The 19,199-nt window shown below is 52.0% G+C and overlaps 1 protein-coding gene across 7 annotated transcripts in view; it reads right to left on the reverse strand.

Annotated features, from left to right (window-relative positions):
- Window positions 1-19,199, reverse strand: part of DPF3 (double PHD fingers 3) — a 310,493-nt gene that overhangs the window by 189,821 nt on the left and 101,473 nt on the right. Inside the window, exon 1 of one of the 7 annotated variants that reach the window (XM_051826043.2) lies at window positions 10,274-10,651. The exons of the other annotated variants lie outside the window; for them this stretch is intronic. The gene's annotated coding sequence lies outside the window, so the exon portion shown is untranslated. Of the gene's footprint in view, window positions 1-10,273; window positions 10,652-19,199 lie in introns of those variants that run through there. 7 annotated transcript variants of the gene reach the window in all.

Here is a 19,199-nt window from a genome sequence, read left to right on the forward strand (position 1 = left end):
TACAACAGCTCCCTCCCCACCCCCTCCATCATTAGTTTTGGTTTCCATAATCCATGATGGCTTAAAAATACTAAACAAACAATTCTGGAGATAAACACTTCATCAGTCTGTTTCAAGCAGTGTAATGAGATCTTACACTGTCCTATCCCGTTCTGCCCAGGACACAGATCAGTCCTGGTCCAGCGTAACCACCCTGTATATGCTACCTGCCCATTAGTCCTTTAGTGGCCATCTCAGTTACCAGGTTAACTACGACGTTAACAGTATATTGTAAGTATATATACAACAGTATATTGTAAGAATTCCTCCACTTGATTATTAGTTATTACTATTAATCACTTACTTGCCTAATTAAATTAAACTTTATTGTAGGTACGTACCTAAAAGTAAAAACCTAGTATACACAGGGTTCCATACCATCTGCAATTTCAGACACCCACTGGAGGCCTTGGAATATATTCCCACAGAAAAGGCAGGCCCACTTAGGTTCCCACGGAGACAGTGTGGCATGCAAAGTGGAAAACATTTGCCACTTGGACCTTCACAGGAAAACTGTGCTGATTCCTGGTTGATAGTGTAAGCTTTTGATAATGACAACACTCTGCCTTTGGAAGGAAATAAACAGAATAGGAGCCCTTCAAGGAGCACCACGCATGCAGGTAGTTTTACAATTATCTCAGCTTGCTACAACTTAACAAAAACCTATGAATACAGTTAATAATCAGGAAAACAAGCACTCCCTCACCCTACCTATTTAATAATTATTGTTAACTACAGTAAGCAAAACTCAACACTGAAAATTAATTTTTTTCCAGCCTCCCTTGAAAGCCCTTTTTCACTTAGGAAATGCTATTGGCCAAGGGGTGAAAGGATGCACGGGCCCAATTGCCTCCCGTTGAGCTAAAGGCTCTTGCAGAGGAGGCTGGAGAATGGAGCATTGTCCTCCCCGTGGGATGTCCCTGCCAAGATCTCTCTCTGCCAAGGAGGACACTGTCTCATTCCCTCTCTCCAAGTAAGAAACTCAGCTATGGCCAGCCACAGGACATGCAGACCTCTGCTCCTCCCATGCCACCCTGCCTTATGCAGCCATCCCTGTCCTCTCCAGAAGATGACCTGAGAGTCGCCCTGGGTTCACAGATGTGTCACAGCCCACAGCTGTCTTGCAGAAGACATCCTATCATCCCATGGAGTGAGACATGCGGGTGTGCCTCGGATCAGCTGCTGTGGGAACCAGCACCAGACCTGGGTTCCCAGAAGAAGTGGGAACTTGGTCACTGGGTTTTCAGCAAGCCTCCCACGCTCTCTGAGTCCCCAGCTCTCATCTGTTAAATTGAGGGGAGGGTCAAGCCAGCCAAGTCCAATCTCTAAGTCATCGCCATGTTGGCAGCAAGCCTGACATTTCTCAGCATCATCTCCAGTGAACACCTTGCAGGAACAGGACCCTGTCTGCATGGAGGAGCCCTGGCTCACATGAAGGTCCCAGTGCAATTATGCTCATGGCTTTCCCCTCTCAAAAGAGGTCTTCAGGGCCGGCGCTGTGGCGTAGTGGGCTAAGCCTCCAGCTGCGGTGCCGACATCCCACATAGATGCCAGTTCAAGTCCTGGCTTTTCCACTTCCAAGCCAGCTCCCTGCAAATGGCCTGGGAAAGTAGCGGAAGATGGCCCAAGTGCTTGGGCCCCTGCACCTGTGTGGGGGACACAGAAGAAGCTCCCAGCTTCTGACTTTGGATCGGCCTAGCTCTGGCCATTGTGGCCATTTGGGGAATGAACCAGTGGATAGAAGACGCCTCTCTGTCTTTAACTCTACTTCTCAAATAAACAAATCAATCTTTAAAAATGGGGGGGGGGGCAGTTTATTGGTTGGCTGATCAATGATCAGGTCGTCTTATTGATAAGCTGCTTAGGGTCAAAGTTAAGTGAGACTTAGTCCCCTGGACAAGGACAGTGATGGCAGTAAGTAGGCTTTTAAGGGAGACAGATCCAGTTTGATCAAGAATCAGGGTGCGCATGTGGGGCCAGAACTGAATGACTCGGGACAAGAGGAGAGGCTGCCTCCGGTGGCCCTGCTTCTTCATTCGGCCCTGCCTCTTCTTAACAGTTAGCAGGTATTTAGAGAATAGCAGCCAAAGTGTGAACTCCCTGGGAGGCCGAGGCTCTGGAGAGAAGAGAAGGCTTCAGAAAGTCCCAGGAGGGGAGAGAATGTGCCAGCAGGTGCCCACGACCTGCCAGCCCAAGCCAAGCACCTGACCCCGTTCTCTCCAACCCTGGGATGAGGGACAGACCCCGCCCTGCCTAGTGCCTGACCCTGACTGGCATGCACATGGTAAGTGCTTGTTCTGGGCTCCCAGGCCAAACGAAGTTCAAGGCCTTGTGTTCTCAGGGAAACTGCCCACCCTGGAGGTGTGGGGGAGGGCTGCCCCTCGACCACCTGCGCTGCTGAACCCCACAGGTGCAAGGGAGCCAGGCTGCCTTCCAGACTCCCATCATTAAGAAGGCCAGGAGGCAAACAGAAAGATCCAGAGGAGCTAATGTGATCATGGCGGGAGCAGGACAGCTGCCGAGAGGAAGAAGCAGCACAGAAGGAAGAGCGGGAGGGGAGAGAGGGAAAGAGCGGGAGGGGAGAGAGGGGAAACTGGAGTCAATACTGGGTGGAGGGAGAGCGGCCTCCAGCGCATGCCCCACAGCCATCAATATCTCTTTTGAGGACAGGTTATCTGGGGAATTTATGCTCTCTAATAATTACCTTGCAGAGGGTTCCACTTATCTTACCAGAAGAATCTGCCAGTTGCCAGACACACAGGGTTCTAGTTAATTCCATCGACACTGCCCTCCACCTCTGCCTTTCTGGGCTGCCCCTGACTTCTGAACTTTCTTTGCCCCTCCGGCCTGGGGGAAGATGGAGGGCAGATGTAAGGGCTTTGCAGGAGCTGATAAGAGTGCAGACTGGCTGAGTTTGTGCACTGCTATGGTCCCAGTGCCCCAAGCAAGCCACGCCCCCCGCTTATAAAGCCACCAGGCACAGGGGTAAGAACCCTGTCAAAGTTGAGGCTGGGCTGGGGGAGCAGAGGCTTTTCCAAAGACCGTGTGCGAAGAGCTGAAGCAGTGCTTTGTGGCAGAAAGACTGGAATATTTTTGTCTTCATGGGACAGGATTGCGTCAGATCTGGTTGGTATTCATTTTCTTGTCTTCACACCCCTCCTCAAAGCCTTCCTGGCTGCACACCAGCCCTCTGATGAGCATCCTACGCTGCCTTGGGTCGCTGGGACTCTTCAAGTGCAAGTCCCAGGCTCCACTGGGAACTCCCTGCGAGCGGCAGCCTTGATTTGCATCCCGCTAGATCTGGCCTGCATCTGCTGCGGGGCCCTGAGGAGACCAGTGGCACCCAGGCAGCCTCTCTGTGGGCTCCGTACCATCCTACGCACTCAGGACTAGGGACAGGATGCAGTTGGTCTTTATAACGCTCCAAGAGAGATGCTACATTATCCCTGTCGATGAAGACGCCAAGGTCCGGCAAGCTTAAGCCGTAAGCCCAAGGTGACGGACCAGTTGGCCCAGCCAGGATTTCAAGCAGCTGGTCTCATTTCAGAGTCTGGACTTGTAACCACGGCACACCACCCTGCCTCTAGAGCAAAGCTTTGCAGAGGGATTGGGACACTTTGTACTGGGTCTCTCCATTTATTGATGCCATCCTTTTCTAAAGTAATACTTTTTAATAGTGATATTAATATCCAACAGCTCATGGTCACTGAGCACATACAGATGCCACTCACATGGTTCTGAGCCTTCCACTTAATAATCCCAACCACCCTAGAGGGAGAGGCCACCATTACCTCCGTGCTCCACTCTCAGAGCTACCTTCTGCCCCATAAGCACCAACCTCCTCCTTGCACAGGGCCTTTGCACCTCAAGTTCCCTTGTACTAACCCACTTTGCATTACTAACGTGAAATACCCAAGGCAAGCTACTTCATGACAAGAAAGGCTTCTTTAGCTCACGTTTCTGGGCTGGAAGTCAAAACAGCATGAACAGGGTCTAGTAAGTGCTCTCCCACTTGGCTGTGTCCAGAGAGCCTGGATGTATGTGCGTGTGTGTGTGTGTGTGTGTGTGTCTCCCTCTGCCATAAGGTGCTCCACCCTAAACGCCCTTGTTGGATTATGTCTGCATCCTCTTTATGCCATTGACACATGACTCTGGGGATTCACCTTGGGGGATGGACCCGAGTCCGGCTGTTGCATTAGTGTAGCAGGTGCACTCTTCTCCCCCTCGACAGCGCAGGGCTCTGTGCCCTGGCCACTGCCTCAGAAACCTGCCCCAAACTCCTCACCCACAGCACTCATTCTTCATCCACCACCCCGGTTTGCGGTCTTCTTAGCACCGTGCCAACCTCAACAATTCTCATATTCACATGCTCGCTTCCTACCTACCTTTCCCAGTAAATAGGTGAGGACCCTGGAGAACGGCTGCTGGAGTCCGTTCACTCCTGCATTCCCAGTGCCTCCGGCATGTGGGTGGTATATGGCAGGCATTCACCAAATGTCACCTGCTTAGACAAATGGCTTGATGTCCCCACAGAGCCTTCCATGAGACACGGTGGCCACTCCATTGGGCGCTTTCATTTAAACCCCTCCATCTGTTCTTAATTACTGAGCCAGCAGAGCAGACTCCTTGCTGAGTACTTTAGGATTTCACTGCACCTCATGAGGAGGTACTGAAAATGTCTTTATCATACCCACTTTACAGATCAGAAAACCAAGGCTGAGATGTTACAGTTTCCTCAAGACCATAGAGAAACAGCCTAAGACTTCAGTCCCATTGTGCATGCCTCCCTGAGTCCAAGACATCAATCACCCTGCCTCATTGGCTCTGGCAGCCTCCCCTCTGTAACTCAACTCCTTACCCGTGTGTCCCTAAGATGTCCTCGGCCTCACTGCTCCCAGCACCTCTCTGGGCAGCCTCTCACGTGGGCTCCTCTAGATTCCTCACAGTTCTCCCAGCTCTGTGCCCAGGAGTCTGTCCTGAGCGGCCAGCCACTTGCTCCTGTCCCTCTGTTTCTGCTGACCACAGCAGATGCCAGCCGCACATCAGCGAAAGGCAGGAGAGAGACGAGGTCTGTGTGCCTCCGGCACTCCCTTGTGGGTCATGGTGGGCAGCTGTGTCTGCCTGCTGAGGGCCACGGCGCCTGAAGAACAGCCCTCTCCACACAGCCAGCCCGGAGGCCCCGGCAACCTTCCCCTTGGCCTAGCCTTGCAGCTTCTGTGCCGCCACCTCACACGCACGCGTCCCTGCCCACACTTCCACCGAGAGTCCTGCTGTGAACACTCCATGCTGCTTTCTGCTGGAACCTTGACTCTTCCGTGTCACGTGACTGCCCCCCCCCCGGCCTCTTCCCCGCTTCTGCCTGCCCCCTGCACCACTGCCACTGCCCCTTCCGTGCCCCTGCTCGCTGCAGCTGCCTCCATCAGGCTCTCCATCACTGCCTGGGGTGGCTGTCTCCCTCCCAGATCTATAAATCAATGCTGATTTCCAGCCTTGAAGGTTGGCCCTGGCAGCTCTGCTCCTGGCCTGGGCCCCACCGGCCCCTTTGCTGACACCGACACAGTGCTCAGAGAGAGTCCTGCCAGGAGCATGAAACCTGCCTGACTGCAACAAGAATGAAAGCAGAGATTACCAGGTCCGACGTGGGGATCCCCTGTGCTGGGATCAAGCCGGTCCTGGGCAGGGTGTGGGGGATTCCCCCTGGGGGGCCCTGGAGGGCAAACGCAGCCAGCATCATCCAGCTTCCATCATCACAGCCCCCTTTTTGCTGAGCAACTATGACGGGGACAGGTACTGCCCTGGGCCACCACGTTGCACACATCCACCCTCATAGGAAGACGAGGGAGCTGACTCTCAGATGGGTTAAGGAATCGCACCAAAGCCACGAGGCTACTAAGCAGCAGAGGTGGGATTAGAACACAGGTCAGCCAGCTCCACAGACCTCATTCCCCACCAGTACATGCTGTCTCATGGTCAGTCCCTTCATTCTGCAAGGGGCAAAGGGAGGGTGGGGGGTGTTACAGGCTCAAACCCATCCAGGCAGGCAGCTCAGAGGCAGAGGGCAGGAGGAGCATGATGAAAGTTAGGAAAAAGTACAGGAGGCCCCACGTGCCCAGAGAGCCACTTGGTCCGCGGGACATGGTGCCATTGAGCCACGGTGCTTGCTGACCATCCACAAAGCTGGTACATGGACCCCGACTCCTCCCCAGGGAACCAAGCAGGAGCCATGGGCTCATCCTGGGACACATGCAATTCAAGAAAACACACGTGCAGGCACAGACCTCTCCAGGACAATCACAAGGAAACTCAGAAGTAGAAGGGAAGGGTAGACTAGGGGCGGGGTGGGGCTGGGGTGGGGGGTAGAAAAAAGGGGAGGACTTCCTGTAGCAGGGGTAGAGCTGGGCGGGGCTTCCCCAGGGCCTCCTGCAGCTCACCATCACTTTCCCCACCACCACCACCACCACCACCCTCCTCGGGGCTGTTTTCTTTTTCATTTTTAGAAGGCAAAGGCCACACACACACACACACACACACACTCTCCCAGTGTTGGGAGTGATCCTTGGAAGCAAACCACTCACCCATGTGCATGCCCATGTGCACCCCCACCCCAGCGCAGCCACCGCACAGCCCAAAATAGTCCACACTTCGTTCCTGGCTCTCACAGGCCCCTGGAAGCCAGCTCAGCACAGCCTTCTGACCTCGGTCCCCATGACTGCCTGCCAGCTCTAGGTCCCCAGGCAACTAAGCCCTCCCAGCAGCCAGCAGCTGCACCACCTGCTCCTGCAGGCCACGGCTGCCCTGGTCCTCCCCTCCCCCACCGCTCCAAGCCTTGGATTGCGCATGTGACTTCCAGAGGGCAGTGGCCCCATAGCATTTTATAGACTGGGGGAATATCCACAACAAAGAATGTTCTTTAAATGTTTTTTTAAAAGACACTGCTAAACAGAACCGGATGCCACCTTAAACATATCCGCACCGCTGGGATTGGAACACTCTCATTCCCAACAAAAACTCTCCTTGCCCCTCCCTTCAACACTCCAAGTTCAGTCCCCCATGAAGACGGGGCAGCAACTACAATGAGGCCCGCGAAATATGAACAGGACAGTCAGTAGAATCACCTCGCTCTGACCACTGCCGCAGAGGAAGTCATCACTTGAAGGGGACCTGGGGGAAAAGGAAACCAAAATTGTCACCCAGCAGCCAGGGGACCATTTGACGTGACAGTGCCAGCTTGAGGACAGCCAGGCGAAGAGAACCATGGAGGCAGACAGGACATTCCTGGGGACAGAGGGAGGAGAGAGAGGGCCCAGGTCACTCCCTTCCTGTTCATCACCTGGCACAGGGCTCATCAGCACTGGTAACTCTGTATCCATCTCTCCCTCTCTCTCACTCTTTCTCTCTCTCTCTCTCTCTCTCAGAAGCAAGACACAGAAGAATGCAAAAGGCAAGAAACATCCCACAAGCAGCTAATAAACAGAGGGTACTGGTGGCCGGTGCCGCGGTTCACTAGGCTAATCCTCCGCCTAGCGGCGCCGGCACACCAGGTTCTAGTCCCGGTCGGGGCGCCGGATTCTGTCCCGGTTGCCCCTCTTCCAGGACAGCTCTCTGCTGTGGCCAGGGAGTGCAGTGGAGGATGGCCCAAGTGCTTGGGCCCTGCACCCCATGGGAGACCAGGAGAAGTACCTGGCTCCTGCCATCGGATCAGCATGTTGCGCTGGCCACAGCGCGCCGGCCGCGGCGGCCATTGGAGGGTGAACCAACGGCAAAGGAAGACCTTTCTCTCTGTCTCTCTCTCTCTCACTGTCCACTCTGCCTGTCAAAAAAAAGGGGGGGGTAATTTCCAGGCACGGGTTCCCCTGCAGCTTCACACTAATCTTACCTCCATCCTCCCACTCTCCCCGCATCCCTCTTCCACATGCAGGAAGGAAGAAAGGAAATTAAGAAGCCTGCACCCAGCACCCATCTTGGATCATCAGCCAGGTCATTCAGAGCATCCAAAGAGTGGCTGGGGGAGTCCTGGAGGAAGGGAGCCCACGAGAGACCCCCCACCCACATGCGCACATGCACGCACCTACACACACCTGTTTTCTGCAGCTTCATGGCATCAGGCATGCTGGCAAACTCAACAAGAACTTAGCTGGACCTGCCCATGGGCCCAGATATTAGAGCTAAGTGACCCAGCCAGCTCCACATGACACTTGCCCCTGCAGGATGAACGCCTTGCTGGCCAGCTGCTTCCTATGAGTCCACCTGGCCACCTGCGGATGGGGCCCAAGAAGCTGCTCCTGACCTACCTTAGCGGCGATCAAACATTTAAGGGGTGTCTACCCCAGGCCACAGGGCCCCACGTGGGAGATGGCAGGGCACTGCCGTGAAGGGCCGGGGCTGGCACTGAGTTCCTGGGTTGAGCCCCAGCTCCTGGTTCACTTGCTGTCTGACCCGCAGAGCTCTCCGTCACACTATAAAATGGGGACGTTAGTAGAACTCTCCTGGTGAGCTCACTGATAAGAACAAATGAGAACCTCACTGTGAGAAATCAGTAAGCATCAGCTGTTGTTACTATGACTGTTCCAGGGACTTCTCTGTCCACACAGATGAGCAGGAAGAGAATGTATTTTAAAAAGAAAAAAAAAAGAACTCAGTGTCATCGGCTGTGGCTGCCCCACCACCACTGCCACCACTGCCGCCATGCCAGCCCCCCAGGGCAACCAGCAGGGTCAGTGGTCAGAAACATGGCTTTGGTTGTGCGCATAATTCAGCACAAAACCTTCCCCACCAGGGAAGGCCTAACCCATAGCACAGACCTTCCCTTTAGTGGGCCCAGAGCGTCCACCACCTTTGTTTAAAAGGCAACTGGATCACAAAAGAGGAGGAGCCTTTGCTTGGTGGGGCTCTGGAATATTCACCAGTATTCAGGAAAGGTGGCGTGTTGGCTCCCTGTTGCTGGTGCAGCCAATTCTCACAAACGTAGTGGCTTAAGACAGTCCGAGATGATTGTCTTACAGCTCTGGAGTTTGGAAATGCAAAACAAGTCTCAGGGCTCTGGGATCAGGTACCAGCAGGGCTCCTTCCTCCGGGGAGCTCTAAGGGAGGACCTGCCCTTTAGCCGCTCCCAGCTTATAGAAGAAGTTGCTTCTATTCCTGGGGAGGGCCTGCCTCCTCCTCCATTGCAGAACTCAGACCTCCACTTCCACAGTCATTTCTGCTTTGGTTCCAGCCGTCCTGCCTCCCTCTTATGAGGACCCTGGGGCTGACAGTGGGCCTCTGGATAAGCCAAGAAAATCTCCCCATCTCACAATCTTAACTCTGCCACATCTGCAAAGAACATATTCACAGGTTCCAAGGCTTAGGGTGTGGACATCCTAAGGGGGCCATTCTCCTGTCTACCAAAGGTGAGTCCTACTGCAAACTACACTTGTCTGTACATTGTCGAGCCATGGTGACAGTCGGGGCAGGGGGATATGGTTCTGCCCTAAGAGCAAGAGTATTGAGGCAGTTCTACTTTGTGATAAAAATTAAAAGTATAAAGTATATGCTCTCTAAGAGCATGGGGTTTGGAACCACCCAGCTGTGGGTTCAAATCCCAGCTCCATCACTTAGTATCTGTGTGAGTTTTCATTTCCCTAGTTACAAGAACTAACTTCGCAGGGCCCGAGTATTACAAAGAATAAAGAACAAAATGCATGCAGAATCTCTGACTCCATGCCCAGCACACAATAAATTTTCAGTCAGTGGCAACCAACAACCCACCCACTATTCCTGTTATTCTGTTGTTCTGGTTCTATCAGGCCCAGTTATTAAATAAACCAACATAACATGATGTGCCTGCCAGCAAATACCACCAGGCCCTGTCAAGCCCCAGGAATCACAGCAGTTGCCTGGTCAGATGTAGACTGACCACTTCATACTGAGCTCTTTCATGGGGGCCCCAGCAGAGAGACCCAAAGATCTAGAGACATGGTCAGAATTTCCTAGACACAACATGGTCCAGAACCAGGACAGCCTGCTTTCTGCAGAAAGAACACACGGTGTGGTCTACCCTTCTCTCCCACAAACTCAGGCTCCATCCTCCATCCCTCCTATCTTAGAAACAACCGCAGGTCACTTTTCATTGTGTTGTCATCAGTTTGGGCTGCGGGTTGCAGTCAACAATACCCATCATGAATCTTTCTGCCTTCCCATTTTGTAACTGAGCAAAGTAAGGCAAGGATCAAACAAACAAGGGTTTTTATCTTACTATACTGTCAGGAGTCACTTAATTTCATCATTGAAGTATCTTGGATTAGGTTCAAAACAGGTAAACAGATGGAGCAGCTCCAATCTAAAATCTCAAATGCTCCCAAATCGGTCCTCATTAGCACCGATATGATGTCACAAGTGGAAAATTCCATACCTGACCTCATGTGACAGGTCACAATCAAAATCAAGCACACAAAAAATACTGTATAAATTACCATCAGGCTATGTGTCTAATATGTACATGAAACATGAATGAATTTTGTGTTTAGATTTGGGTCTCATACCCAAGATACCTTACTAAGGATATGCAAATATTCCAAAATTTGAGAAAACTCTAAATCTGAAACACTTCTGGTCCCAAGCATTTCAGATAAGGAATATTCCATTTGTATTAGAATTTGGATCTCAAACTTCCTGGTTAATTTTTTGGGTGACTTTAAGAGATTATGCAGGAGCTGGCACTGTGGTATAGCAGGTAAAGCCGCCACCTGCAGTACTGGCATTCCATACGGGTGCCAGTTCAAGTCCTGGCTACTCCACTTCTGATTCAGCTCCCTCTAAGGCACTTGAGAAAGCAGCAGAAAATGACCTCAAGTCCTTGGGACCCTGCACCCATGTGGAAGCTTCTGGCTCTTGGCTTCAGATTAGCCCAACTCCAGCCATTTCAGCTATTTGGGGAGTGAACCAGCAGATAGAAGATCTCGATCTCTCTCTCTCTCTCTCTCTCTCTCTCTCTGTCTCTCCCTGCCTCTGCCTCTCTGCCTCTGCTTTTCAAATAAATAAATAAATATTAAAAAAAAAAAACTGACTAGGGGGCTGACACTGTGGCATAGCGAGTGAAACAACTGCCTGCAATGCTGGCATCCCATATGGGTGCCAGTTAGAGTCCTAGCTGCTCCACTTCCAATCCAGCTCTCTGCTATGGCCTGGGAAAGTGAGAGAAGATGGCCCAGGTCCTTGGGCCCCTGCACCTGCATGAGAGACCTAGAAAAAGCTCCTGGCTCTGGATCATCCCAGCTCCGGCCGTTGCAGCCACTGGAGAACGAAAAAGCAGATGGAAGACCCTTTTCTCCTCTCTCTCTCTCTCTCTCTGCCTCTGCCTCTGCCTCTCTGTAACTCTGCCTTTCAAATAAATAAATAAATCTTGGGGAAAAAAACTGACTAGGCCTAGCAGTGAGGACACCCCTGCCTCACATTGGATTGCATGGGTTCAGTTCCTGGCTCTGACTCCTGACTCCAGCTTCCTGTCAATGCAGAACCCAGGAGGCAGCAGTGACAGCTCAAGTAATTGGGTTTCTACTACCCAGATGGGAGACCAGGATTAAGTTCTCAGCTCCTTGGCTCTGGCGCCAGCCCAGGCCTGGCCTTTGCAAGTATTTGGGGAGTGGACTAGCAAATGGGAGTGCTCTCACTCTCCCTCTCTCTCTCTCTTATCTCTCTCCCTGCCTCTCAAGCTTAAAAAATGATAATTTTTTAATGTTTAAATAAATAAAACTAGTTGTTCAGAGACCTGGGTTTCAGATTTAATTCTCTCAATAACTAGGAGACATTGCCAGTTCTTGTAGTGACCATTTCTATACCTATAAAGTGGATATTAAAAAATTACCCTTCCCTCTCAATCTCATTAGGTTGTTATAGCAAATAAGATAGTGTATTAAGGCCCTTCAGCGTTTCCTGTCATCAACAATTCTACTTCATCTATACAGCAGAATATTTTTGGTACTTTCTATCATTCTTTTTTTTTAATATTTACTTTATTTATTTGAAAGGCAGAATTACAAAGAGAGACAGAGACAGACAGAGAGATCAAGAGATTTTCCATCCACTGTTTCACTCCCAAAATGGCCACAACAGCTGGGCTGGGCCAGGCCAAATACAAGAGCCAGGAGTTTCCTTTGGGTCTCCCACATGGGTACGGGGCCCAAGGACCTGGGCCATCTTCTGCTACTTTCCCAGGTGCATTGGCAGGGAGCTGGATCAGAAGTGGAACAGCCAGAACTCAAACCAGTGCCCACATGGGATGCCAGCACTGCAGACAGTGGCTTTACCTGCTACACTGCAACGCCAGCCACTCTAGCATTCTAGTAACAGATCCTCTTAAAAGTTCCATTTGTCCTTTTGCTATCTTCCTTTTAATATTCTGCATTTTGGTAGCTATGTTTTCAACAACAAACAAACAAGCAAAGCCCTAGGGAGGATACAGTTAAAATTATGCTTGAGAGCAGAGAAAACTGTTGCTCAATCTGGAAAGAGCTGGCATTTCCAGCACTGAGGGTTACCTGTGACCAAGGTCAGATCTGACACCTGCACATTTTACTCTCTGGGACCGGTGTCCCAGTAGAGAACTCTGGGTCTCCACTGAGCTGCACAAGGGCTGCCAGCTGCTGAGGATGCAATCTGGCCCCTCTCCCCTTCCAGCAGCTTCTGCCCAGGGCGAGAAGTCAGAGGCTCCGAATTCCAACGACAGCTCTTCCAGGGCCTCAGCTCCTGCCTCGGGCCAAGTCATGGCACCAGTGCAGCCGAGTTCAGAGCCCAGGCTGGCACTGCTGAAAGCAAACCCTCCATTTGGGCAATTCTTCTGACACAGGCAGAATGAGTTGATATTCACTGACTGCTCAGAAGGACCCTCCTGGGTTACTTCCTTCTCCCAAAACCCCCAAGACCTTCAAAATTCACAGCTCTGGGAGTATGTAGGAGACAAGGCAAGGCAGCCTGTACCCATGGAAGACCGTGCTGAGCAGCAGATGTCAGGGGTGCCCTACTCAGACCAGCAGGCAACACGGGGCTACAGGGATGGGCTTCTGTGGCCCTGCTCAGAGTGCTGGGTCATACTTCCCAATGCAGTTGTAAGGATCCATTCTTTCCATGAACCCTTCTGCCTCGTGGTGGGCATGCGTGTCTGCCTGCCCAGCTGCCACCCCCTCTCCTTCTAGTAATGTCTCCCCATTCCTCTGGGGAACCACCTCTTTCTCACCATCAGCTGAGCAGCAGCAGTCCCGTTCTCCCCGCCAACTGCAGAAGCAGGCTTGTGAGCAGCCCCGGCCAGGAAGAACATCAGCACCTCCCCAGACCCTAGTGATAGGTTCAAGGACGCACGTGGGGTCTGAGGCAGGAAAATCGGAGTCAATCCTGGAATGTCTGGGAGACAGAGGAGCTTTCCCTGGGCATGGAAAAGCAGAGAGGAACGTGTGCCTGGAGCTGCTCGGAGCCGCCCAAGCCGAGGGCCCACCTGTGAAGGAGGACTGCACAAAGGGAAGAGGAGCTGCGTGGTGAAGGCAGAGGCAGGTGTCCGGATGGCCCTTCCCAGCCCGCAGGCCCAGGCACAAGCAGCTGCACGAGCCCCTGAATCCTTCTCCGGGCTCAAGCACTCATTCTTGCCACTTCCAATCTTAAAAAAAAAACCCTAATCCACAGTGCATGCTTTGATTTTCCAGTAGACTCTCTAAAGCTGAGGAAGAGCCCAGGGGCCCCATCCAAGCACCTGCTGGAGCCCAGATGCTTTGGGGTCACTACAGTTCTCAAGCAGCACACAGCAAACCTGAGAGGACGCTCAAGCCAGGGAATGCTGCACACGTCAGCTCAGAGAACCGCTCCTTTCTGCTCACCACACTCCCCACCAATCCCTACCCTCTTTACCTATTCCGTTCTCCTTGTGTGGTTTACCTGCCTGGTCCCTTTAAATGCATAAGCTTGCCAGCACATACTGGATTCAGGAGTCATAAAATGGAAGGACGGATATATGGGTGGATCAATCCATTGAGGGAAGGGGGAAAGAGGGGCAGAGGGACTGGGGTAAGTGGTTCTGCATTTACAACTTTGAGCCTACACACAAACAGGCATGATGCAACTGAAAAAGTACAACTTCAGGCCACAGCACGTCAGCGTCGGGGTACCATTTTATAGTTTGGGCAAGGAGATAAGCACAGGCAGACTTTGTCTGGTTTTGGTCTTTGGAGTAAGGAGGATGAGTCTCTGGGTAGGATGCGCCTGTCATTACTCTTCTCCTTCCCAAGCTGGGGTGCTAAACACAATCTCACCAACAACGCAGCCCCAGGAGAGCCGTGCCTGGTATTCAGAGGGAGCTGCGCCAGGTGAAGAGTTGACCCCAGAAAGTAGCCTCTCCTCCATCCCCAGCAGCTACTCGGATCTGGGAAGTCATCACAAAGTCTTCAGCGAAAGACTCCTTCCAGGGATTGCCAAGGAGTGAAGCCACAGCCAGGTGGGTCCAGCTGTCCCTTCACTCAGGACGTGGCTGTAGAGCAGGGACAGGCCAGGAGAGTAGCCCCAGGCTGCACGGCACCTGGACACGGCCCATCACGCTTGGGTACACCACCCCGGACAAGGCACAGACACAAAGCTGAGGACTCCGCCTCTCAAGCCTCCTTTACATCCAGGGACTGAAGGCAAATCACAGTGGGAAAAAAACAGAATCGCACACACACACATATGTTCCAAGGACATCAACGCAGGGTAGCTGCCAAGGGGTAGGAAGGGCAGTCACCCTCATGCCCACGGCAAGTGGCTTCAGATACCAAATCAATGGATGCAAACACCGAGTGTGGAGGATGGCGTAGTATGAAGGACTTTCAAAAAGTTCATGGAAATGTGTATTATGAAACAACTACTCATGGATTTCAAATTTTTTGGCATCAAAATAGCTTATCTCTTAATTTCATTTTTCCATGATCTTTTACATAACTCCTATTTGCATATGACCTACACATAGCCTCCCTCACCCTTTAAATCATCTCTAGATTATAATACAAATGTTATGGAAATGATTATTTTGCTGTATTGTTTGGGGAACAATGACAAGAAAACAGATCTGTATGTTTGTAAGATAGATGCAATTTTTCCCCCAAATACTTTCAACCCACAGTTGGTTATATCAGCAGATGTGCCACCCGTGGACCCAGATACTAACTTCTTCAACAATAACCCTCCGTGGCAGATACCACTCTTGCAAGGCATCCACCTGGCGGGAACCCAGCCCCAGGGCCAAGGAAACACAGCCAAAGACGAGCCATGGAAAATAACTTCCTGTTCAGAAGCAACAAGAGTGGCACCAACCAAAGGCAGCAGGTGAGTGCCAGCAAGCAAGGGCCAACAGAGGGACTGCTGGGTGGACAGGGCCGTCACAGGGCTCTCCAGGACACCACCGGACAGGACTCGTGGTCTCTGCTCTCAACTTGCTACTTTCTGAGAGGGGCACCAGCTGGTGAGTACAGGTGTACACTGTATACAACCTGAGGGCCAGGTTCACTTCCTGCCAGCACTTAGTTTTCTGGGCTTCAGTATCTTCATTTGCAAAATGAGACTCCCTACAGCCCATGTATTCTGTGAATCCCTGGTTCTCAGACCAGCTGATCACCAAGCGCCTGGCTAGCATTGTGACCCCGTGCTTTTGAGTCACGTGGCTATGAAGGCTCAAAAGCAGCTCCGGGGAGTGAGAGCAAAGATGTTGGGCCCCCAACTTCTCACTTCAGCTCACACCTCAAGGGAATCACCCCCAAGCCCCCGGGCTTGGGGCCTGAGCTACACCTCCGACTGCTCCTTGAGAACACTGAGTTTCAGACCTGGTGTTTGTTTTAACTTACCAGAGGGAAAGAATTCAGATTCTTCTTCCAAAATACACAAAGGGAATGCATTCGTTTATTTCACAGAATGTATTTTCAGACACAACCGGGGTGAGAAGTAAGGCCTGGACGTTCTTTTCCCCTTGACTCTCGCGAGTGCTACTCCTCCATGGTGGTTTCTCCAAAGGTGACACACGGCATCTCAACAGCTAGCCTGTCAGTGTGACGCCCTGGACCGGGGGCACTCTCACGCCGCACTGTCGCTCCCCCTCTTCGTGGAGGAACGACACTAAACCCTGCCTAGGCTTCCTATCCGAGTCACGGCACCATTATGTCGCTCCCCCTCTTCGTGGAGGAACGACACAGGACCCTGCGCTGTTCTTTTGTCTGCTCGGCCCTCCCCGGGTTTGCTGCTGGTTCTTCCCGGGTTGGCTACCGACCCTTCCACCTCCGTGGAAGGGCGGTTCCCCCTGCCACATTCCCCACTTCCGCGGGGGAGCGGCACACCGCCGGCCGGCTCTCTCAGGGGCTGCTCAGGTGTTCCTTCAGATAGATGTTCCTGGTGCATGTTGTCTCTCTCCTCCTTTATAGTCCTCTTCCACCAATCCCAACTCTGCTACCCACACGCCGAGCATGCTGCTCTCCTCCAATCAGGAGCAGGTCCTGCTGCTTATTGGTTGGACTGGAGGCAGCTGCGTAGAATTGTTACTCCCTTCTCAGCGCCATATTGTGGGAGAGCAGATGCATAGAATAAGTCTTAATTCCAGTAACAGTCTAGTCCGAGTTGCTCCCCACACCGCACCTCGGGGCCTCCACGCTCCAATAACCACATCCAGCCTTCATCACCACCACCAGGGGGGCACAGGGTCCCTGGGCCATTGTCCACCTCTGTACCACAGCCCAACCCTCACCTACCCAAGCCCCAAAAGGTTGACAGATAAAATACAGAACTCCAGCTAAACATGAACGTCAGACAAAGAGCATCCCTCAGTATAACATTTGCATCCCCAGGCAGGGCAACGGAGGCAGATTCCTTCCAAGGGCGGAAAAGGCCCCCTCTCCTTCTAAGCTTCTCTCCAGAACCTCAGTCCAAAGGCCTTGTAGAGTCTGAGCTAAAGGCTGCCACCACCTCTCTCAGAGTGAGTACGAAGGTCCCGGCCTCCGAGGAGGATGGCCACGTTGGCAATCACCTCGTTCAGATGCCAACGATCCTTGGTCAAAAAAAAGCTGCTTATGGCTGGAGTCAAAATCCTCCCTAAGCATGACCACCAGCCCCAGTGCAGCAGGGCCTAGAGAGAGAGAGAAACCAGAGACAGATACAACCATGAAAACCTCCAAGGGGAAGCTCAGTCTAAGAGAGCTTGCTGTGATAAAAAGGAGGCGCTGTGTGGTGATGGCAGGCACAAGGGCCGTAAAGACCCAGTTCTAATTTCTAGCTGCAAGGGACAAGTTGGGCATGTTACCCAGCCCTGGATTCCACAGAAGCACTGCAGACCGTCGACCTGACTGGGTGGGCAACTGCAGTGGAAGCACCAACAGGAAAGGAATGGTGTCCTTTCCCCCCCTCATCACTACAGCCTCACCGTCTCGCCTACAGCCTGGCCTCACACTGAGCACTCGATGAATGAATGAATGAATGAATGAGTGCCTGCATTATCCAGTGCATTCCAGAAAGTTTCATGAGCTTTGCAGTGCAAAGGGCTCTGAACAACTCAAACGAAAAATGCAAACACGTTCAGCGACAGGGGCTGGCCTCGTTGACCTCTGAGGTCATGGGCAATGCTATAAGCCCTTGAGCCTGTCACACTCAGGCACACAACTCCATGGAAAGAATTTTAAACACTTCCTTCAACGTCCTGGCTCAGCATCTCTGAAGTCACCATGCCCAGCACTTGGGGACAACCCCAGAAGGGAACACAGCAGAGAAGCTAAAAACAGGACCTTGGCGAGGACAATGGGGGACAAACCACTAGGGAAATGGGGCAGTGTGGGTAGAGATCCAAAGAAGGCGATAAGAAAAATAATTCAGGATGCAGCCCGACTGTCCAAGAGCTACGCACCCCACAGACACAAAGATCTTCCAGATCCACACTGCACGCCACCCCCCAGCCCCATGCCATCACTCCATGACAGTGCTTCTTTGTGGAAGGAACAATAGGTACATTATGCCAACCTATAATTACCCTAGGAGAAGCGATAGCGCAGTCAAGGCACTCCGTGAACACTGGCATACTGGATGCCACCCCACGAGAAGCAAACAACAACAAAAACAACAGCAATCCCTGAACCTCTCGCTTAAATAAAGACCGAAAGTTGCCCAAGCCAGTACCCTTTCACATTATCATTATCATTTCTTTTTTCATTTTTTTTTTAAGCACAAGGCCTCCTTTTACTGCAAGCAATACAGTATTGAGGAGAGGAGGTGAGAAGTTCTGGTTTTTAATTTTCAATAAGGAGGCAGAAAGTAGGGTAGTGGCAGTGAGGCATAAAGAAGTGCCAAGGCCAGGGTATGGCGCAGAGGAAGGCCCCTCAGGTGACTGACCTGAAGTCTGCAGAGTGAATGTACTCCATGAATAGAGCGATGTCTTTCATGAGCCCAACAAAGCAAGTCTGCAGAGATGTTGGGATAAAATATGCAGAACTCAGGGTGCTGTCATGGGAAAGACAGTGACCATCAGATCTGAATTCTCACATTACCACCGCTAACCAGACACGTGCTCCCTCTCTACCAGATGCATGGCACAGAGCTGGCTGGCAACTGGGGGAACAACAAAACTGAACCCAGTTGCCACTCATGGGCCTCAGCTCCCTCTCATGCAAGGTGACAGAGTCAGGGTCGGCATTGTGGTATAGTAGGTTAATATAAATGCCTGCAATGCCAGCATCCTATATGGGTGCCAGTTTGAGTCCTGGCTGCTCAACTTCTGATCCAGCTCTTTGTTAATGGCCTGGGAAAGCAGCAGAAGATGGCCCAAGTGCTTGGGCCCCTGCACCCACGTGGGAGACCTGGAAGAAGCTCCTGGCTCCTGGCTTCAGCCTGGCCCAGCCCCAGCTGTTGCAGCCATTTGGGGAGTGGACCAGCAGATGGAAGATCTCTTTCTCTCTCTCTTTCAGTCTCTCTTCTTCTCTCTGTAACCCTGCCACTCAAGTAAATAAAAAATAAATCTTTAAAAAAAGACGGAGTCCCACCGGTCCTGGAAACACACACTCAGAAGGATTTATACACGTGCCTACTTACTTACGCATGCACCACCTTAGGTATGGATTTAAACGTGCACACAGGTGCATCCCAGCTTCACCTGAGACCTGCTGCCACAGGGAAAGCCTGACCCGGCCAGGCAGGACAGA

Source organism: Oryctolagus cuniculus, chromosome 20 (genome assembly GCF_964237555.1).
Source record: "Oryctolagus cuniculus chromosome 20, mOryCun1.1, whole genome shotgun sequence".
Classification (NCBI taxonomy): Eukaryota; Metazoa; Chordata; class Mammalia; order Lagomorpha; family Leporidae; genus Oryctolagus; species Oryctolagus cuniculus.